The 23,591-nt window shown below is 40.0% G+C and overlaps 1 long non-coding RNA gene across 15 annotated transcripts; it reads left to right on the top strand.

Moving 5' to 3' along the window:
- The first annotated feature begins 244 nt into the window (after window positions 1–244).
- Window positions 245–21,642, top strand: LOC122870547. 15 transcript variants are annotated; one of them, XR_006376600.1, is made up of 12 exons: window positions 245–532; window positions 2,032–2,118; window positions 3,330–3,586; window positions 3,920–4,008; window positions 5,002–8,071; window positions 8,178–8,245; window positions 8,496–8,530; window positions 8,843–8,932; window positions 9,166–9,286; window positions 9,688–9,957; window positions 10,060–15,213; window positions 21,505–21,642. It is a non-coding gene; the product is annotated as an uncharacterized LOC122870547 (long non-coding RNA). The 15 variants fall into 15 exon arrangements; XR_006376610.1 differs by having other exon boundaries at window positions 245–612; XR_006376601.1 differs by lacking the exon at window positions 3,330–3,586 and having other exon boundaries at window positions 246–532; window positions 5,002–5,162; window positions 5,287–8,071.
- The last annotated feature ends 1,949 nt before the right edge of the window (window positions 21,643–23,591 follow it).

Here is a 23,591-nt window from a genome sequence, read left to right as displayed (position 1 = left end):
CAAACTGAAATAGAATTCTCAAGATAATGCAGGACCCGCTAAGGCCCTCATAATTTTACTGGATATTTATTAAATAGTGGTGCATGAAGAAATTGTCAATATTTTATTGAGTATTTGCTACAGTGAACCAAAGGCTTTGGGGGTCTGGGGCCCTGTACAGCAGCATTTCAGCCTTGAAAGTTCCCATTAAAGCATCTCAACTATAAAGTGACCGCAGTCACTAACTTGAGAAGCCACTTATCAGTCACTGATTTATAGTTTCTTATAGCTTCAAACTGACTGACATCTCGAAACATTCATTACTTAATGTGAACTCGAGTCTTGGAAGGACTGTTGAGGCCCATTTCAACAGCATTGCTGCGCCTGTCACGTGACGATCAGAGCTCGAGCGCAGCTTTATCCAGATGTTTCATGGAGCAACAGCTGGTTGTTTTCTGTTTTCTGAGCTCTACTACACCAAACTAAAGATTCATCAAGACGACAGAAGATGTGCTGCATTGAAGCTACCTGCTGCTACCTGCTAACTTACCAGGTGAACCTGCTTTATTTGTTATTCTGTTTTCAAACACTGAAGTTTGACCTCCTTTGACCACATCTGGCCAGGTGTTACAGGTAAAGTATGCTTGCTAACAGTCATGTAACAGTGCGCTTAAATGAAATCATTATTAGGCCTATATACATATATAAATTAACAGACCGGGAGAAATAGGATACTGTCTGAAACATATTTAATTAGAAATATGGCTAACCCCCACGGACTATTTGACAACCGAGCTACAGCTAACAACGTTGTCAGCTAACTCAGCTAACTTAAATTTTAACAGTCTATAGTTAATTAAATCATTATTAATAATGAATCAATTAACCCCAACCCATTTATATAATTATATAAATTATAGTCCGACCAGGAGAAATAGGCTAAGTTACTGTCTGAAACATATTTAATTAGAAATGTGGCTAACCACATAAGGTTACCCCAGGAGCTACAGCTAACACCTTTGTCAGCTAACTTAGCTCACTAAGCTTTAATTCTGAATATATTTGGATTTTCACGTCCTCAACATGTGATCCAAAAAGAAGTGTAACATTATGCATTGGGTCTATACAGTAGATAATAGTGTTACTGAAGAAATGGTGGAGGGAATAATTGCAAAATATTTTATTTTCCACAAATACATTTTAAAAATGTCAATAAAAAACAATAGGTATGGTTGCTATGGGTTTGCCAATATATTCGAGAAACTCGTTCCAAAACCGCCATTTTACTCTGAGACATTGGAGAGAAACTTTCACTCGACGATTTCTGAAAAACTGTGACCACCGAAGAAAGGACCCCCACTGACCTCAGTTCAGCTCTTTTACTGTTTCATCATGGAAAATGTGAGAATACAAGGAGTTTAAAACCATTTAAAGACATTTTTCCAAGCCCTTTTATTCGAAGCCTCAGCAGAATTTAAACCCTGAGGCCTCGAAAGCTTGACAAGCCCAACAACTGACTTTCATGCAGAAGCAAGTTTGTCCAGTAAAATAACAGAAAATATTTAATATTACAGTAAAGTAAAGTAACTCTGCCAAATCCTGAACCCTACTGCTTTTCAAACAAAGTGTTACAGTGTTTACTTGTTTAACGTTAAAGTCCTTTGGGACAATGAAATATTGCATATTGCAGTCTAGACACCACCTTAAGTGAGTTGCTGTTACACTGAACAGAAAATTGCAAATAGTTGTTTTAAAGAAACCATAGAGGTTCTACTTTCAATCTGACATTGTTCTCAAGACTTAGCCCACATTCATGGCTTTACTTGACAACAAGTGATCAGTTTTTCTGTAGTTTTAGTGCTGTCAAGTTTAATGTGACATTGCAGCAAGAACAGGAAAAAAGAGAAACTTTTACATACAGAGTAGAAAATAGCTTGTTTATTTAAGGGAAACATCAGTGAGCTCAACAGGTTGAAGGGATTAACAAATATATGTCATGTTCAGTTAAATAAAGTCTGAGTCCATTCCTGAACTGTATGTTAATCATTACAGATGTGTGATGTGCCATGTCACCTCCACGACCACAACTACTGGAGGAGAGAGCCCAGCAGGAGCCAGAAGGGCACCAGCACCAACAAGGTAGAACACCTGGCTTTTTCTGTCTAGGATGCACACAGTAAAAGTGTGTATCCTGTTATTTTGACCATGTAATACCTAATCATTTTAAATGACTATAACTGTAATTGCCCATACCATCTGTGAATATATGCAGGCTACATATTATAGAATGTTATGGTAGGACGCTGGGACAAGCATGACACAACAAGTTACAGTGTGCCACATGCTGAAATGTTTGAAACCATGCACCGTATCAGAGAGATCTTATGTTAGCTAACAAGTGTAGACACTGAAACTGTCTTTTTGATGACATCTAGTGTGAGTGTGTGAGTGTGAAACAGGGCATTCTTGAAAATGAGCATTCATCTGCCGTAAGACAAAAAAAAATATTATGATTAGTTCAAAAGCACAAAATCATTATTAATCATCAGTTACTCAAGCTCTACACTAATGTCTTACACAATTGCCCTCGATTTGACTTGTAACACTTTCTTGAACAACACAATCTTCTTTTACTCAAGACAGTGTTTGCTAACACAAATTCAGAAACTATTATGAAAAGTGATAAAATTTAAATAAAGGAAACAACAACAATGAAATCACCCAGTTGTTTTGTTGTGTCACATTAGAGTTCAGATTGTATGCTACTTCAGTTGCAGCTGTATGTGTTGTGTTGCATTCCGAGCTGTTGTAATTCTGCATTTGTACTCTCTGAACAAACACACTGGATCACAGTGGATTGCAGGGTGTATCATGGAGCATCAGGGAACATATAAGTGGAATAGGTTTTTTACTTAATTATGTAATGAAGGTGTAGGAGCTATTTATTAGTTTGGTGATTTATTTGTTTTGAGGATATTATTATTATTATTATAAATATTTGCTTTATTTAGACTAGATATATTTAATATTTTCTTTTGTTAGTTAATTGTTTAGTTTGCTTAGTTTGGCTAGTTGTTTGTTTCGTTTATTTAGTCTATTTGTGGTTTGTTTTGTAGGAATTGGGCAGCATTTTAGGTACCTCAGCTTTTCTATAGGACCAGCATGCACCTGGGAGGGTCTATGGTTTTTTACCAGAGCAAGAGAGGCAGCAAGAGCCATGATTTATTTGTTCTTTTGTTTTCTTGCCACGGATGAATAACCCTCAAGAAAAGACAAAGACTCTGTATGGACAATGGACTTGTTTTACCTGTGTACATTCCCATGGTGCATCAGTGGCCTTTCGATTTCAGGTTTGTCTCTAGTTTGATTTGGATTAAGGACAAAGAGCTACTACAGAAGGTGAGCTGTCAGTGAAGATATTAGATAGTATGAAGCACCTCCTGCTGAGGACATGGTGGGAGGCAGACTGTGTCCCATCCTGGGAGAATACAGAGTCCTACAGCTCCTGCCAGGAAGTCTACAGCCCTGAAGACTGAAGTCTCTGCAGAAGTGTGGAACAGACGGGCTCACTGCCCTGCACCTCGTTCAGCAGAGAAATAATGGAAAGGTAAGACTGTCATCATCAATAATCAGGCGAGGACGTTAAAGGACCATCCTGTATGTCACCCTGCGGTCCAAGCGTTACCCAGGACAAGACGTTGGGCTGCACAGGAGATTCAGCCACATTCCCACATATCCTGTCAGTTTAACTCCCTCCTCTCCAGTGTTACCATGGCAGCCAGTCACATCACAGCCCCAAGTTGTTGAGATGTGGTTTTGCCCGTAATTCCTCATATTGGCCAGTGTCCGTCTCCTGGGAGCAGCAGTAACATCTGTCTTCAGTTCCTCTGGTTGTATGTACTGTAGGCAGCTGACCCACTGACTGATTGTCCTCCTGCAGGTCTTCATGCGCCGCCTGGATGATGATGTATTGTTCTGCTGGCTGTGCGTTCGGTTCCGCCTCGGCCCGTGCTTTACACTAAGTGATAAGTAAGTTTGATGTGTCGCTGCTAGTTCAGAGACCAGTGGGAGTGCTTGAATGATGAGAATTGTGTGGAAGTGTGAAGTGGAAGTGTGCGCTGGAGTGGTACAAGCCTGATTTCCTTTCTTATTGCTGTTAGCAAAGGCCTGCATGTTGGGCTCTAGCAGGTTCACCAGGAAATGGTTTTGCTCAGGTGGTAAGAACCCCTGATCCTGACACTCATCTCGTGATCAATTGAGTTAGTCTTTGAGGGCCTAAACAACAGCCACACTCCTTAAATATATGGCATTTGCTGTGTGAAGCCTTTTTCCTCAAAGCGTCATGTTTTAGTTCATTGAGGTGTTTTCATTTTTATCATGTAACAGAGGTGGTCTTTGATTCAGATGAGGTGGCCCACCACCTCCATAAAACACTGTGGGATACCCCGCAGCTCTTGAATATCCAGTAGGTGGCACTAATTTGTTTATTGGGTAATTATGGGATGTGCTGCAGTGGCCTTGCTGTTGCTAGGAGACTAACCACAAATAATTTTTAAAAACCTGACTTGAAGCATCGCCGTAACGGCAGAGTTTTTATTTCTTCTATACTCTATATAATGTAGTATGAAATATGAGCTGCTTATTATATTTTTTCATTTAAACATTGTTTTAAAAAATTACATTTACAGCACAAGTAATGCATTAAGTTACTTCATTTGTTACCTCAAAAGAGTAACTTGCACTTTCTGCCAGTTACAGTTATAGTATTCCTATAATAAGTGCCTGTATAGTATTCATTAAGTAATTACACAAACCAGTGTTCACCCTTTCGCTGTACCATTTTAAAGTGAAGCAGAGCAGTGTGATACCCAGGTCAGCACCAGAAGCCATTTTGGATGAAATTCAGTTACACAGGAAACACAGATGGAAACCACTGATGTTACAGCCCCAGTCTGAAAGGGGGAAAACTGAACTAGTTTGACCTGGTCCTTTACTTTCTCCCTCCGTCCATCTCTCTAACAGGCTGCTGAAAGCAGGAAGAGACAGAGGGAGCAGGAGAGCAGCTCCAGAGCCCTCGAGGAGCCTCCGGAGAGAAGACCCCGTGACAATGCTGCTGTCCTGCCAGACCGGAGCCCTGGCCCCCAGCCCTCCACCTCCGCCACCTGCCTCCTGTTTTTCTATTGGTCAAAACCACTCTATCCTAGCTCGGTGGTCACTACATACATTTACCCCACACTATTGCATCAGTCTAAAGGGTGGAGCTGAACCAGTCTGATCGTCCGTCCACCCTCTCTGTCTCTCTAAAAGGTTCAGCAAAGGACGGCAGGAGGAAGGCAGCAGGAGATCCAGCCCAGAGCCCTCCAGGAGCCTGTCTGGCCCGGCCCCAACAGGCCCCAGCCCGGTGGTCTCCCATCCTCTGCTTTTAATGCAGTGGTGGAGATGGTTATGGCGTGGGTGACTGACTCTCCATACAACCCGGAGATGTGAGCCTCCTGCAGGAGGTGCAGAGCTCCACAGCTGGAGCAGCCAGTAGCTGTAACAGTACCTCGCCCAACCACACCCACACCCACACACTCCAAACCTTTCCTTAACCACTTTCAGCTTTCATTTCCTTCTTCCAAAACAACCCCCCCCCCCCCAAAAAACCTCCTTAGCATGTACTGTGGATAAGTTTTAACTAGGGCTGCACAATTAATCGAAATATTACCGAAATCGCAATAGTGCAATATCCAAATCTTTTTTGATTAAGGTAAAATGTGTGACAAAACAGCATTTTAATGAAGTAGTGTAGTGCTGCACAGATGTTGTTGTTCTCCAGATGTAAGAAAACATGTTTGTTTGGTACAGACCGCAACAAATGTCACATCATCATGATTTTAATATGATTTTTTACCATATCATGGAGCCCTAGTTTTAACTCTTTCATTTCTGTTTAGTTTGTGGATAAGTTTTAAGCCTTTCATTCCTCCTTCGTATGTACAGTAGACAAGTAATGTAAGCCTTTTAACTATTTGATACCTTCTACACTTTCTTGAAAAACTTAAAAAATCTAAAGCATAAAAAGTAATGGTAAGTATTCACGCTCACTCACCTTCCAAATTTCCTTCTACAGTTTCCTAAAAATAAAAAACAATTATTTTTTTTTAGGGAAATAAAGGAAATATAATGAAAAATGACTTTCTTTTACCAATGTGAATAAGAATGTTTAAATCATCTAGAATATAAAAAACATTTAGGTAAGTATCAAGTATTTTAAGTACATAAAATGTTTCTATTATTAAATAATTCTATCTAATGACTTCATGACGCAGGTAAAGGGCTTTAGGAGGGTCTACTTACAATATTCCATTCCACCTGGTTTTTCCTGCAGTTCATACGTCAGTAATAATGACTGTAATAAATATCTGAAGCCTTTTCTACTGTGATAATTTTCCCATGTTCTACCAGGTGCATTCTTACATTGATAATGTTAATATATTAACTGAGTGAGTTAAAGTACACATTAGGTGTGTTACGTGATAGCATGTTACACTGACTTCAGCCACTAGAGGTCAGGAGTGCAGTTTGAAAGTGTTTTGATTTATGAATCTCACAGCCTGCACTTATTTGAGCGACGTCCAGGCCCAGGTTTCATACCTCCAGAGCTCTTGAGGCTGAAACTAATGGAACCCCTTTTCAGTTAGTTGTTAAGTACCTGGAAATCTTTCATCGGTACATAAGTATAGAAAAGATGAAACAGGCATTTGGATGGAGCATTGTCAAGGGTGAGACTCTCCTGAAGACCTATTATTTTATCAAGTGTTCAACACAGGTAAACTTGTTATAACACAACAAGTTAAATTTATTTATCAGTAGCAGTAGTAGTATTATTTGTTGCAGTGCTAAAACAGCTTTTGAAAGGGAAACTACAAAACATATTAAGAATCTAAAAATAAGCTAATAAAGATATTGAATTTTAACATTAGCAGCCGTTGTGATAAAATTACTAACAGCTCATAGATGTGTTTTTAAAACAAATTCATTTGACTACATAATTTTGATCAGCAAAAATACTTCAGGTTTCTCTTTTTTCTAACGTTTGTCTTTGTTAAAGAAGGAAAGAGCTTGAAGGTCTGTAGGCAATATTCCATTCACAAACCTTTTTGCTTTTGTTTATAGGTCAGTTTATAATGACTTAAACAATCTTTTATAATGATTAAAATATTTTAGTTATATCTCAGTATGTTAACTGATGAACAATTGAAACTAACTACCAGATGTTTTAGAGCCTTATTTTGTAGGTGGTATAACTACATTGCTATATGAACGATAGGAAACATATTTGGATGGAACATTGTCAAAGGGTTAGGGTAAGGGAGGGTCAGACCCTCCTAAAGACCTTTCCTTCGGTTATAGAGGTCAAAACGGACAAACTCATTATAACATGACACAAAAAGTTACCACGGTACATTGAATGCATCATGAGTAGCAGTAGTAGTATTCGTAGCAGATTTAATACTACTGTGGTAGTTGCATTAGCAACAGCAGTACTAAAACACCTTTTAAAGGGAAACTAAAAAATGTTTTAACATCCAATGTCCGCAGTTTTGAGCCGCATTGCATTCTGGTTGTGTTGCGGCTCAATCACGGCTCCATCAGGGTTTCAGTGCCCACAGGAAACATGTCAGAAGTGGAGCGTCTGTTCTTCAGCAGCCACATGTCTAATATAGTTTAAAGTTGTTTTGCCGACATTTTTGGTGCTGTACATGCATAAAGGTCATAGGGTCTGCTGGTAATATTCTATTCTAGCTGTTTTTACCTACAGTTCATATGTCACTATAAGGACTGAAAATATCTGAAGCTTTTGTCGCCTCCTGTGATCACTCATGATGAGTGAAAATATCTAAAGTATTTTACTGTGGTCATTTCTTGTGTTTAAAGCGTTTTTATCTCAGCATATTGACTGCTGAACAAGAGAACAGACATATGGATTAGTCATATAAGTGATTCAAGTCAAATGATGCTTTTCTCTCGTGCAAGTGAATATTGCTGTGTTTCGGCCATAGAAGAGACATTCATCCCAGTCATCAAATTGTCCTTTGATGGGACAGAGGTGAATGAAGAAAAAAGTAAAAACTCCACTGTCTGCAGTATGCCTCAATTCAAATTGTGTTGGCATGTGTCTTAATCATTGTTTTTGTGTTCCTGTTATTTCCTAGATTGACTTAGTCTTTGCCCAGGTGGAACTGAAGAGCGTTCCTGAAAACCTGGACCTTCTCAATAACAAGTGAGTGAAGAACATAGATAAATGCTGCATCAGGAGTCTCAATTGTAAGCATGAGATTAAAGAACACAACTGCAGTATTAGTACCTGACAGCTGTACTCTCAGTAATATTTTTGTGATTTATGACAGAGTAACAATTTGTGCATTTGTGACTCTTTCTATATTTATCTTTTTCCTATTGTGTTTTTATGTAGGCTACGAAGTAACAGAATAGATCCTCAGTCCTCAGATCTTAAACATTTATAATTTCAGGCTCGCTTTGAGAGCCATCAAGCTGTGGGCCAAACGTGAGTTGAACCCACACAACTAGTTAAGCTTGGTAGTCACTCAAGAGACTGTGAACAGGTGGATGATTTTGAATTGAAATAGTAGTAATAGTAGTAGGAAGCAGCAGCAATGTGAAATAAAACAGAGGTATACAATATTTAACATGTACTTGTAAACTCAATTGGCAGTTGGCTAAAGCAACTTAGAGCAGGCCATTTTAAACATTAGGTAACATTGTGATGTGGAGGTATTTATCTTTTTTCTCATCCTCTTATTTCCGTCATGGCGTAACATCTTCTCAACATGCTGGGCTTCTTGGGTGGTGAACCAAGGACCGTTCTGGTAGCCAGAATTTGTCAGCTGTACCCACATGCTACAGCGTCCACCCTGATGACCAAATTCTTCTTGGTCTTCTCCACGTGGTGATTTGTCCCAGCACTTCTGGTGTCCTTGTTAAATGAAAAAACATCGAACTGGGTTTAGTAAAAGTCACTTGTGTGAAGCCTTAGCAGGATTTTTATTTATTATTATTTATTTTATTTATATTTTAATTTTATTTTAGGTTACAGATATAGAATCATGTCCGTCAATGAATTATCACATCTGCTCTAAAGCACAGGTAAGCTGAAAATGCTGTGTTCTTTTGCATTTCCAGGTGAATCCAAGTGACCGCTGCCACCTAATGCCCATCATCACCCCAGCATACACACAGCAGAACTCCACATTTAACATGTCTCCCTCCACCTTAGCCATCATAACAGAAGAGATCCAACGGGGTATGTAGTCTCTCAGCTGACATCCACCAATGCTCACAGTGCACTACCTGCATCGTGGGCCACTTAACTTTACCGTAACAAAGCTGATTTAACACAATCTCAGAACTTTCCTGTTTGCTCTAATGCAAAATTGGTTGTTCAGGAATAGGCATTCAAACTTTAATGACTTCATTTTGGATTGAGTTGCTGCGATTTAGCCAAACCATGTTAAACTCATAACTTCAAGAATACTACAAGGATTTTATTCTGTAAACAAAGGTCTCAAAACTGAAAATAGACCTGACCTCCAACCTCCTGTCCTTCATTGATACTAGTATGTTTTTTATTCTTTTTTAAATTCTATAGAAATGGAGCAATGCTGTGTGAAATTATAAATCTTTTTTTATTTTGTGCTGTTGCAGTCTACAGCCTGGCAGAGAGCTGTGAGATATATAAAGAGGGGATGACCATATCAGCCACATACGTGAAGAGGGAAAATCTCAGCTGGGAGATGCCTAATGGCCAACGCAAAGGGATTTTCAGTCCAAAACCAAAGACCACAGTGAGCCACCAAATCTCTTCCCACGGTACCACCTAGTCACACACCACCTGTCAGTGCAGGCCAACCAGCCACAAAGAGGAAAGGCTGGCCTCACTCTGAGATGCCAGCCAAGAAGATCAAAGCTGAAAAGGTGTGCCAAACCATCCCATGCTTTGTTGATAAGAAAATGTACTATTTTCTGATGTGAAAATGTTTATTTACAATAAATCAACATTTTCCTTGTTCTCTACAGGAGTCAGTGTCTGTGACTAACAGCTCATCTGTTCAAGCGTCCACAGCCAGCAAACCAGCTTCACCCTCTGTGATTCCAGGAGCCACAGAGACCTTGTTCTCCCCATTCAGAAACTTCACCTAAGAAGTTCAAAGCTGATGAGGAACCAACTCCAGAGACAAAAGGCACGTGCTCTGAAGAGTCCTCTACAGGTGTCTCGCTCAGTAAGAGTCCGTCCCCCAGTGTGAGCTCACCAAGAGGCCCGGCACTCCTGAGCTTGAGACGCCGACCAAGAAATTCAGATTTGACCTGGTGCTAAACCGTCTTCAAAGGAGTTCTGTTAAGTTGACATACACAATTTCTCAGCTTGTGCTCGATAAATTAGGTCTTAAGAGACCCATTTGCTGCCCTGTTCCACTGTATACAAGATATTCTTATTTTGTGACTTACTACTTGCCATCTGTTCAGAGTCAGCCCACTGTCGAGCTGTCTGACTTGCCTCCCGGCCCCACCAACCTATTACTGTTGTGAAATGTGCCATCAAACTTCAACTCAGGTCTAGCACAGAATTATGAATAGAAACGTCTGAGTTCCCTCTAGCTGTAAACACGTATTCTCTTTCCTACCTGGAAGGCTTGTTGTAAGATAGACTGATAGAGCTGATGAATGTTGTATCTCTTCACCACAAGAGGGCAATGAAGCCTTTCTGCCTGGCTCTTCCTCAACTGTAGCAAAGGAATGGGTACACAGATACACTGGTCAAAGACTTGTCACTTGGTGACAGCAAAACCTGATGCAGGTTAGAGTTAAAGGAGCATCTTTACCTTTAGTAATCTTTTTATAAATGGAACAGCCCGGAAAAACACAAGCGCTGAGTGGTTGACAAGCCTGAAGATTATATGGCTGCTTTCTCCCCCCTGACCAAGAGGAAAAACTCCATCATGTTTCCCAGAAGCAGCAAATGAACCGGTGAAGCTAAAGCACTGGTGGGTCGCTACAACCCCTTCACCAGAGTCAAGGGAGATACTGAGCGTGGTTTTCCTGCCATTCCTCCGCTAGAACCCAGTCTAGCCTCCATTCTGCTACCTAAAGCAACTCGATGTGAACCTACGCCGCCATCTGAATGTGACCTAGTCACCGCCCGCCTCACTGACCGTGCTCACCAGTACGCTGCTTAGACAGCAACAGCCTTCATTAACTTCTCGCCGCTCAGCCTGGTGCCCTCCCTCCTGAGCTGGAAAGTGAGATCGGAAAAGCAAAAGCGGCTGTCCTGACTCTCTCCAAGTAACATGTGGCTCCACATATCCCAGCTTCCCAAGCAAAGGACTGCTGGATAGCCCCGTCAGCCCAGACGGGCTCTTTGGGCTGCTCATCCACGAGGCGGTCACTCACATTCAAGAATTGACCGCTTCGTCATGTCCTCAGTGTTGCCTGGCCTCCTGGTGTGACCGCTTGGATTCCTGCTCCAAGCTCAGGCGCCCCACAGCCACTGATGTCGCTGCGTCTCAGCCAGCTCCTGCTCAGCATCCTCCTTCTCCTCAGCCTCCCCCAGCGGTTCAGCCTGCTCTGTGCCACACCACTGGCAAGAACAGATGCCCAGCTTGCACCGTGTCCAACCCGCCCATTGAGCCTCCTCAGTCATGGTTTCTGACAATGATGCAGCTGCTGTCGGGGATACCATGGCAACTGCTGTGGTGCAGTGACACAATCTCCCAGCTGAATGGCTCAATCAGACATTTTCCAGTGATAGGCCGTTTAGCGTTTGTGGGTTTGGCCCCTGAATGGGAGTGCTTGGAAAGATTATGTCTACCTCCTGAAGTAGTATGAACCATTCAGTGTGTGAGATCTCCATCTACTACTGCCTCTTACACAGCGAAATGGTCCACTTTTCAGTCATGGTGTATGGATAGGGGCACAGATCCCACATCATGCCATCTGTCCAATGGGTTGACTTTCTTCCAACTGTTAGCGGATAGAAATTTGCCTCTATCTACAATTAAAACATATGCTACGGCCATTTCATCCTGTCATGAAGGCTACGGAGAGAGATCTGTTTTTGCGCATCTGCAGGTTGAGTGCTTTTTGAAAGGAGTCAGAAAACAGCGTCCTGTCATGAGCTCCGGACCACACTGGCTCCACCTACATCAGCTGAAGAAAAAGCTGGCTTAATTGGGAGCAGAGCTCAGGTCCCACAGGTGTTATTTACCATGGATGCAGACCTGAGAGAGGCCCATGCAGGGAACAAGGGCGTGAAAGAAAATCTTCATGACTGCGAATGCGTGTGAGGTTAATCTAGGGTTACAATACGTAACCAACGTTTTCATGTCTCTAACCAGAAGTTTCCTTGTGTAATGGTGCCATCAAATGGGTAAAAGCGTAATGGCATAGGATCGTGTTTTTAATTCCATAACCAATCAGAGACTGTCAATGACTTCTGTGTTTTGATTATGGGCCAATTGGGAATATCCCAGCAAACTGTCAGGATATTTTGAAAATATGAGTGAGCAGGTGAATTTGCTCAACCTACCAGCCATGGTGGCAGGTAAATAAAAATAGTGTAGCAGAGAGATTTGTAACATTCCACAACACAGATTGAATCGCGAGTCTGATTGTTTCACTTGGACATGAACGAGAAGACACAGAAAAACAAAGCGGCGTTTCATTGCAGGAGTTCACATAATATGCAAAAAAAGATTCCACCTTAAAAGTTGCCGGTAGATTCCGGTAACCTTTGAACAGCAGTCTGTAGCTAGCTAACGTTAACTAGTAGAAATGAAAAGGCCCCAATCCTTCCAGTCATGATTCATTCTTCTGATGTTTTTCTTTATTTGTGGTGCATTTGCAAAGAAACATGTCAAAGCCAGCCTGTTAAACTTGGCCAGCTTGTGCTGCATCCACAATGCCTGCAGGAAATGAAAGCTTGCTTACCGGTAACGCCGTTTTCATAGCCTAGCCTATTAGATGAGCTTGACCTCTGCATGTGCTGCAACTTTTCCTCAGAATGGATGTTTCCACTGCAGCTTCATTTTTTGGCCAGCACAAATTAGTAAATGAAATCATTCACAACATAAACTACTTGTGTTCATTCGCCTACAAGTTATTGCTTAATGCAGCTAATTACAACCTACTACCAAAATGTATTAAATGTATTAAAGAGTTGGTGCTGAAACAAAAACATTAACAAACAATTTTTTAAATAATTTTAAGTCATTAATGAAGTGCACATGCCAACCATCATTTGGTTTCAGCTCATAAGTGTAAGGATTATATATATATATATATATATATATATATATATATATATATATATATATATATATATATAACTAAATGTTGTTTTTAGAGCTGCAATAGTAATGTAACAGCAAAATCACAATATGAAACTCAATAATATCTCACTGTAAAATAATCTGAAATGTATATAACATAAATAATATTCCCGACATCAAAATACTGACTGAAGTTTAGAATACCTGCCTACAGGTACCTCTAGGGAGGAAGGGCCAGTTTGTCTCACACTGTTTACACAAGTTTACAAGACTTAAGTCATTTAACTTCACCTGACTTTAATAAACAATGTCAGGTCAGAAACAGTAAAAAATGTGGCAATCATACAAACATGACATCAAGTGATATTTCTGCCAAAAGCCCTTTGAGGTATCAAGATGTAAAGCATCTACATCAGCAAATGTTTGTTTGGTTGAGAAATGACTGAAGATTAACACAATCATTGAAATTTCTTGTCTTGTTGGACCAAGAGTCAAAAGCCCAAATATTACCACACCCAAGGTTCACAGTCTCATCTTTTGCAAGTGGAATTACTCATGTGATCTGTTTTTAAGGACCTGCACCTTTGTGGAAGGCCTGTTGACACTGAAGCCCATCAGCACTTTCAAATGTGTATCTTAGGTCCTTGAGGAAGCTCAAGTTTAAACTGTAGAGAAGACCAAGCAGGACTGCACACTTTTGCCACATTTCTCAGATCACTCTCAAATCTTGAAGCACTTTGAGTCTCTCAATTATGACGCCGAAAATTATTTTAGAGTTGAGTTTTAACACCATGAAAAATGCAGGGATGCTTCTGGTATATTAACTAATTTCTTTTGCTGAAATGAACAGTTTAGTTGATTGTTAAGTGTCACTCACAAGTTAATTATTATATTGAGAGTACATTTTGGTTTGTGTTCAGTGTGTGAACAGCCTGGGGAAAATTCGTACGGAGTTCAGTAGGTCCACAGTGCTAAATGCCCGGAGGCTTCTGGTATTTTAACCACTTTCTTGTGTTGAAATGGATGGTTTAGTTGATTACTGAGTGTAACCAGTGGTGGAAGAAGTACTCAGATCCTTTATTTAAGTAAAAGTAGAAATACCATGGTCTAAAAGTACTCGATTACACGTAAAAGTCCTGAATTCAAAATGTTGTTACTTATTGTCTGTCACAAAGAAACAGAATTTTTTCTTTGATAAGGCAAAAAAAAAGCACTCATAGAATAGGACTGAAACTGTTGAAATATGTACATAAGTATTATCAGCTAAATGCATTAAAAAAATCTAAAGTAAAATTACTTATGCGGAGTGGCTCCTTTCATGGTATTATATTATTATAGAATATTCTAGTATTGTGGTTCTTAGCGAATCAATGTGGAGATACTTAAAATACAACTGGGTAGATTAGTGGCACGTGACCTTTTTTCCATGATTAAGATAAGATGTTGACGAGCTTAAAATAGATCTTTGATAATAAAAACTATGATAAAATGTATGTTTTGTTTTCGTTGATGAGACAGGCCTGTTCAAAATGTTAGTTGTGCGCTGTCGGACATTCAAAAAATGCTTATTTTGACACAACTGTGCATCTAGTCTGTCTGTCAAAATATAAACAATTCATCCCTGTCATTCATTGATGTGACCTGCAGATTCCCAGAATCCCAGGTGATGCTGTCCCAAACTAACAATGAATTAATGACATCAACATGGCTTCAGCGCAAAAAGCGTTTGGTCGGGAAAAAGAATAGATCTATGAACACATTTTATTTATAATTCGGAAGAAAGGAAAACACAATGGTCTGTAGTAACGGTAGACGGAGGGACTCTTTGTGGCTACAAATTAGGTGGGAAGAATACAAAAAACCCAAAGAGACACAGAAGGCGCATCACCCTGCTATTTATGCCACGGTAAGTTAGTTAACTGTAAGTCCTAATGTTAACAAAGCATATAAATTTGCTAATGTTAAGTCAATGTTACTGGGCATTCAGCTATGTCAACTTGTGGCAAATTACCTAGCAAGCCACGTTGGTTTAGCCTTGCTGGAAACCAGTTTTTCTCGCAAAAAAAAATTTCAGTTTGAATGAATGAGCATGGCTTCCAGGCTATCGTTGGCTAGGTTAATGTGTTAGCTAACGTCAATTCGGTAGCTTCAAAGCTTGTGAGTGAAACATGCAGGGCTTGACAATTAATGTTTTAAGTTGTCCGGGACAAGTCAACTTTTCGGTTGGACAAGTGAAATGCTTTATCATTTCGACTAGACACATGTGGTTGCTTATTAGCCTACAATAAGGAGACAAGCTTTTACTGCACTTCTGAGCTGTGTGTTAGCATGATCTGTTCTGCCTGACCCCAGTACATTGTGCAGCCATAGCGCTGCTAGGTATCAGACGCATCAAATTGTAAATGCATGGTAGGCTACAGACAGAATGAATTAAAATAAAACACAGCATGCAAGAGACAAATAATGGTTTATATATGTAAGTGTGGTGTATGTGTTTTTCTGGTCCCCCCAAAAAATGGTCACTCATTGGCAGCTAGATAGGCATTGCCGATTGAGTCAATCCATCACCAATTCTCAATTAAATTGACAATCGGCACAAGTCTAGTGTATATATATCTCAGCTGATTTTGAAAATTTAAAACAGTGCTTATAGTACACATTCCCTTCGTATTTCCAAGACTGCCATATTTATGTTACAAGGTGGTACAGAGACACAAATTTTGGCCTAAATGGGATCATGTTCAGTTTAAGTTGGAACTGTTTTAGAGAGGTGTTGATTCATTTTTATGATCGCTTTAGTGATCATAATGGTGTTTCTATTATTTTGTCCACCCCATTTCTATCAATGAGGGTAGGCTGAATAATAAACACCTCTCTGTATAATGATGTGCTCCAAAATTATCATACATTTCAATCATTTAATATCAAATCAAGCTAAAAACCATTAAATACAGAACTATTGAAACTTCTAGAGATAAAACTTTATATTTCACTACTTTTACGACAGCTTCTAACACTTACAAGACAAACATGAACAGGGGAACATCATAAAATACTGAGTTAAGCTAGCGATAAACAGTTTTTAAAATATAACATCAAAGTATACAACTGACCATATAAAAGTCAAAAATATTCATTGTCTGCTGTGTTAAATGCATCGTTTTAAATTATATCATGTAGCTATTCATGTACTTAACCAAATAATCAAAGGATGGCAATGGATTGCAAAGAAAACACTCCCAGGCAGTTGCTGAGCGCACATGGTAACAGGAGCTAGAGAAAATGGAGTCTCTACCAGCGCATCCTCCTGCGTACTGCACATGTGCAAGGAAAGTAGCAAAACATGTTGGGAACACTCTTAATTCAGCTCAATGCCTGCAGTTAAATTTAAATACCTTTGTTACATAGGTTCAATTCAGCACAATTTTAGCAGTCCTGAAACCTGGTGCTGGTAACTGAGAGGCCAACGATTCATTCGACCAAGGTGGTAACTCATGTGTCTAACAACAAAACATTAGCATTTCTATAATAACATACACAGAACTTACTATGATAAAGATTATCATTGAGCCTAATTCAAGTTGTAACCATATTCCCCAGTGACATATTATTCATTAAGACCACCCACTTTCTCTCATCCAACACCAAAGGGAAAATGTTTGATTTGTAGTTCTAAACTCATTTTATGCTGTGTAAAAAATAAAGTTATTGCAGCTGTACTGCAATAACTTTGCAGTAAAAGAACAAGAAACACAGGATGAAAAAGATGTGCTCTCCTCAGTTTACAAGACCAGCTAACACATTACCTGCTTTAAATTATAATAAGATGTCAGTTAGAAGACTCAAAATCAAGGATAAATACCCAGAATATAACACTCGTAACACATATCACATGTCCTTGTGACCTGGTTGTATCTTAAGTATGTTAAGTTAAGATACATGTTAAGTATGTATCTTAACGTAGAAAAGGTTTCAGTCGTAGTCATCTGGACACTGTTTTCAGAATCAAGACGTTTCGGCTCCCACCCGGAAGTCATTCTCAATTGACCAATTGAGAATGACTTCCTCAGGTGAGAGTCACTACAAAAATGTATACAACAAACACACTCTCCCCCCTGACCGGCCTTAAGACAGAGGGAACCTGTAACAGAGACAAGACAACAAGATAGAAGACAACCACAAACTATGAGGCCAAAGGAGGCTAGTGTGTGTACAATTAGGGAGAGTAGCCTCCAGTATTTGCATCTCTTCCCTTCTTGTAAGTTCTCTTCACTTTCACTTCCTTTAAAATGACACAACACTGGTTCTGTGGCAGTGTCACCATGAATATACCAACAGCAGGCAGTGTGTCTAACTATATAAGTCTCAAAACATCAAGGGTGAGCTGGGAGGACATTTTGTATTTGGGGGGGCCATAGCTGCTAAAAATAAATGAATCTTTATGGTTAGACAAAGCAAGTTTGGGAATTAAATTGAAATCAAGAGCTTGCTAAAAATCAAAATCAGCTTATTTGATTGTTAAAACCCTGTAACTCCAGCTGCTGCAGTAAATTCACAGCAGATGAGCCTCTGTACATGAGGCTGTACACAGTACCTGTGTCTAATTGTCTTGTGTTTGGATACACTGTGGTGTTACAGTACAGGATACAGTAACCCCTTACTGGAAATGAAGCCAGGCAGAGATCTTATCTGAATATAATTTAACAAATCAACCTCTTGTCTCTCCAGTTCCCCTCATCAGAAATGTGTCTTTCACAACGGAAGCAGCTGTAACAGACACACAAGGATGTGGTTAACCCATTAACCGTCTAAACCGTATAAAGACAAAGACTGACAGCTCCAGTCTTATAGCCTTGTGTTGTAGTTAATTCAGATTACTTTATTGTCCATTAAATTTACACAAAATGGACATTCAGGGCTGGCGAGTTCCAAGGGGCCTATTTAAATTGGCTCTTATTGAGGATGGTCACAGCTGATGGAAAGGATATCTTGTAACTGTTCTTCCTGGCCACTGGGACTTTCAGTCTGTGGCCTGAAATGCTGCTTGGAGAGGATGGGTGGAGTCATTGTAGATCTGGATTGCCTTTTTTGTTGTGGATGGAGAAAATAAGTCCTGAAGTTGGAGTTGTTTGTCTCCAATGATCTTGCTAGCCTGATTGACAACCTGTGTCAGTTTCTTCTTTTGTTTTACAGAGAGGATTCCATACCATGAGACGATGTTACATGTGAAAACACTCTCAGTTAGAGATCTGTAGAACATGGACAGGGTGTGCTGGCTGGTGTTAAAGCTCCTCAGTTTCCTGAGAAGAGAGAGGCCCTGTCTTGCTTTCTTGTAGTCAACATTGTCTTGAAATGTGAGTTTATTGTCTATTACTATTCCCAGATGTATTTGAAGTCTTGAACTTCATGGCCTTTCATACTGATTGGCTTGTAGATAGGACCTGCGCTGCCTGCTGTACTATTGCCTCCAAGACACAGCTCCTGGTCTTGGTGACATTAAGGTCTAAGAAGCTGTCGTCAACCCAGGAGGAAAGGCTGTTGATGTAGTGTAGAGGTCACTGCTGTTACATTGCACTTCATATGTGTTTATTGAGAATAGCAGGGGAGATAGTACACATCCCTGAGGGACACCTGTATTCAGGACAAGGCAGTCAGAAAGGGTGTTGTTGATGCAGACACGCTGGGGTCGTTCTCTCAGGAATTCCCTGACCCAAAGGACCAGACTGCTGCTGACATTCAGGTCACACAGACGCTTTAAGAGGAGGTGGGGCTGGACTGTGTCAAAAGCAGAGAAGTCCATAAAAAGAATATGGACATGAGCGTTGGCTTTATCTAGATGACAGTGGACTTGGATCCAAGAGAGTGAGTATAACATCATTAACACCACGATTAGCTCGGTAGGCAAATTGCATGGGATCCATAAACTCAGCTGTTTGAGATAAGAGTTTTTTTACACATTAAGGCACTCCATACATTTGCTAAGTAGAGGTGTGAGAGCGATGGGTCTGAAGTCATTAAGAGATTTGGTATGGGGTGTTTTTGGTACAGGGATGATGGTCGCTGTCTTCCAGGCCTGGGGGACAAAGCTTGAGTTGAGGAATATTTGGAACAATTGGGTGAAAATAGGTCCCTCTTGGGCCGCACATTGCTTTAGAACCTTCCCCTGGAGTCCATCTGGGCCAGGAGCCTTGCAGGGGTTGACCCTTTGAAACACAGAGATGACCTCCCTCTCCTGTAGGATCATAGGGCCTAGGGTCATTCCAGTGCAGACAGCCTCACACTCATCACTGAAGTCCTGTTTATCGAATCTAGAATAAAATGAGTTCAGATTGTTTGAGAGACTGAGGGGGTCATCACACTGTGGGGCTGGTTTCTGCTGCCTGCCCATCATTTTGTTCAATCGCGTCCAGGCATCTCTTGCATTACCAGTTTCTCCTTAACCTTGTACTTTATAGTGTGTCATTTTTTGAGTCACCCTGCAGAAAGGCTTTTTTCTTCAGGTTTAAGTGATGTTTCAGTTCCTTGTTAAACCATGGTTTATTGTTAGGGTAGATTCTGACTTCCCTTGCTTTAATTATAGTCTACACAAAAGTTTACATTACTGGTAATGGTATCATTTAATTCTTTACCATTTAATCCCACAAACCATCATCATACAATGTGTCTTTCACAACGGAAGCGGCTGTGACAGACACATAAGGTAGGATTCTGTATGATTTCAACAAACACGTCTCCATTGATCCTAACCAGAAGAGCTGCTGTATCTCAGAAATATCCTTATCTGATTTGAATCTAGCAGCACGAGTAAAGATGGTGTTAGAAGCAAACAGAGAAGCTAACTTACCAGTCTGGCATTGTCTCCACAGAGAAAATATTTGTATCAGAACTCTGGGCTTCATATTTTAGGATTGCAAAGCAAGAAGGCATCAGACAACAATAGCTCACATGCTTTGAATTTATTTGGGTTGCACACATATGCTGAATTTCATGTGCAATAGTTGAATTTCATCATTTATTAACAGCTAAGGCATCTTTTCCCAGTATCTTAATAATAGCCAAGTTATATATGCCAGAATGTACATTGAACATTATAGTTTGTATTACGGTTCCTGTTATTGCAAGGAAACTCTGAAAATAAACAAAACATAATTTACTTGAGATATCCACCTTAATATTTGAGCTAACTAGAAGTAACAGTAGTTAAATGTATTTATTTTGTGTCATTTAGCATAAACATTGTTTCCACTTCCCAAATAGTAACGGTTACACATCAATACATTTGTAAATGTATTCATTAAAATTTGCCAGTATATCAACATGTTTCACATCCCTATCAATAGTGAGTCCTTCTCTAACATCCTATTTCATATCAACAATTAAGGGATTCACGATTTCAAAGCCAGTTCATAGAAACATTCAAATGAAGCTGCACAATAAGAGAAACTTAACAGATACAATAGATGCAATATCAGAGATAGAGGCACTAATTGACATGAAAGTTACAATTCAGCTTGTTGCTCCTCAAGGAAATTGATTAATGTCTTCAATATTTCCAGGTCCTGCTCAGAGTTCTGCATTGTTACACCTATCCCCTCATTCTGCTCATTGTTTTTCTCCATGAGGCCCTTGATGTTTTCCAGAGGTCCTACCAGTTGTGTACAGTCAGGAAATACTTTTGAGTTTTTCTTCACTATCCCTATCAATGGGTCCATCAAGCTCAGAGATTCACTTATGCTCTCTGCGATGGTGGCCCTCTCTGCCTAATGGGGAAAAATAAAACCACTTCATGACATGGCACCAAGTCAAGTTGCTATGTTGTTACATTATGTTGTTTCCACAGCAGTACATAAAGTCACTTGTGTTACAGTTCTCTCATCCTGTCAGAGTATTCCATCACTAAAGTTACTCCAATTCCTTTGTTGTGAGCATGTGAGCAACACGGAAACTGACTCACCTTCAGTCTGTCCAGTTCTTGCCGTAATTTCTGAAAGTTTTCCTTGAGGTTTTCCTGCAAATCCAGGGTGAGAATCAACATGCAGTTACATTTGGGGACATGTAAGCATGACAGCAGCTTTATAGCAAATAATAACGTATACAACTGCAGATAAAAAAAGAAAATGTCAACTGTAAATTTGCTTGTGATGACTCACAATGGCTGCGGACTTCTGAATAAATGTGAAATTGTTTTCTATTGCAGAGGGAGGTTAAGCAACAATTCATTTACCAGTTGGTCCTTGTCTGTCAGTGAACTTGTGAGGCAAACCTGACACAGCAGAGTGAAGATGAAGAACAGGCCTTTGGTGGTTCTGACACCAGCCACTCCTGTGCTTCTGAACAAAGCTGCAGCTGCCATCGCTGTTCTGAATGCAAATGATAGAGCGTAACGGATCAATGAAGGATTGAAAAGGAAATGCTCAAACTGCAACTGAACCTGCAACTTTTTAAATTGTAATTGTAACATTTATAGCAAAAAAAAAGTATAAAGCATAGTAGAGCAGAGTATAGTGAGTGACAGTTTCTGATCTTACCTGTGATGTAAATGGAGGGAGAGCTGCTGTACAGGAAAACGCAAAATGCTTTATATACTCCTGATGTCACCTCGCCCACTCACCCGTGTGTATGTGTGAATCTGTCATTGCGTGTTTCTTGGTATGTAAATGTTTAAACTTGCCCTTCCAACCCATCTGCTATTAATCAGAATGTTAATTTTTATGACAATGCCCTCCCAATATTATCACTCATAACAGTCATATGCGATCTGAGCATCAAGCCTCCTCTGCTTCTGGTTGTTCTTTGTAGAATAGATTATTTTCATTAAAAGTCAGTATCCACAGTCAGAACACTTGAGAAACAGCAGGAAGGAAGAAAGAAATAGCAAGGGCATAGTAGAGAAGAACAGGACAGAGAAAGAGTAAGACTGCCAGAGGGTAAGACTGGTAGATTTTACCACAGAAAGCATTGACGACACAGTGAATGAAGTGGGGGGGCGGGGGTGCCCCCTCGTGGAGCCGACTCTGTAGAGAGTCATAGAAAGTGATCAAACTGTCTGTGTTGGTCCCAAAGTTGTTGATCTTCCTCAGAAAACCTGCTCGCTTTCCCTTCATGAGAAATTGTCAATTCTTGTATTTCAGACACGTCAAGAAATTGACCATTTAGACCAAATGATTATAAAGAAAAGGCAGGAAAGGCTCTGCTGTTTGAGAGAGTTCTCAAAGAACCCGAGCACAACGAGCATTCTGCTGAGAGAGCTAATCCCCCGAATAAACATACATGAACATAAATCTGAGTTCAATCAACAACACGAAATACCATATAAGGAGAAGGAGCCAATCATTGTGAAGCAATTTGCCCATATATTGGTAAATTGCTTCATACCTTGATAGTTTCCAGTAAACAAGTTACATCTCTCACACCATCATATATTCCATCACTGTTGTACAATATTGACAATAGTTTCATTCATATTCTTGGAAATGCCTTTTTGATCTGACTCAAACTTTTAGCTTTAGGATAGAAAATTAAGCAGGGTAGTGAAGAGAGGTATAAAGTAGCATGAAAACGAAATACTCAAGTAAAATACATGTACCAAAATAAACTGTAAGACAAAGGCTTGAAGCCAATCCTGACTTGCACTGAACTAGAAATTACAGATCGGATCACATACTAGATAAAACAGGAATTAATCTAAACTAAACTCACCCAGCTCACTGTGCAAGAACTTCCTGAGCTGGTGCAGGAAGTACATCCTGCCTCAGAAGCTGCTGATCCAGTTCTGCACCGGAATCATCTGTTGTCTGTACAGGTCTGCAGAAAAATCATTTGTGCCAACCTGCCTTCTATTCAGGACTCATACAAGTCCAGAGACAGGAAACGGACAACGGGCAATCACTGCAGACCCATCACACCCTGGACACAAGCTGTTTCATCGTCTGCCCTCTGGTGGGCACCACAGAGCTCTGTAGGCCAAAACAAGAGCAGTTTCTTTCCACAGGCCATCACTCTGATGAACACTTAAATCGCGGTCTACACACGGTTTTTTAACATGTACATATCATCTATCACTGTCAAATATAAACCCTGCACACAGTATATAGACATGGATTTACTGTACATAACCACCCACTTCATGTGTATCCATTCAATATGTATTCCTTTGCACTATTTATATTGTTTATGTGATTGATTTTATTAGGAAACTGATCATTGATATCAGTTCAGTAGGCAATAAAAACAGTCACAGAGACAGAGAAAAAGGGAATTCATTTATAAATTTAACATACTATA

The sequence above is a fragment of the Siniperca chuatsi genome, linkage group LG22 (assembly GCF_020085105.1).
Source record: "Siniperca chuatsi isolate FFG_IHB_CAS linkage group LG22, ASM2008510v1, whole genome shotgun sequence".
NCBI classification, from domain to species: domain Eukaryota; kingdom Metazoa; phylum Chordata; class Actinopteri; order Centrarchiformes; family Sinipercidae; genus Siniperca; species Siniperca chuatsi.
This window is presented reverse-complemented; position numbering and strand designations above follow the sequence as displayed.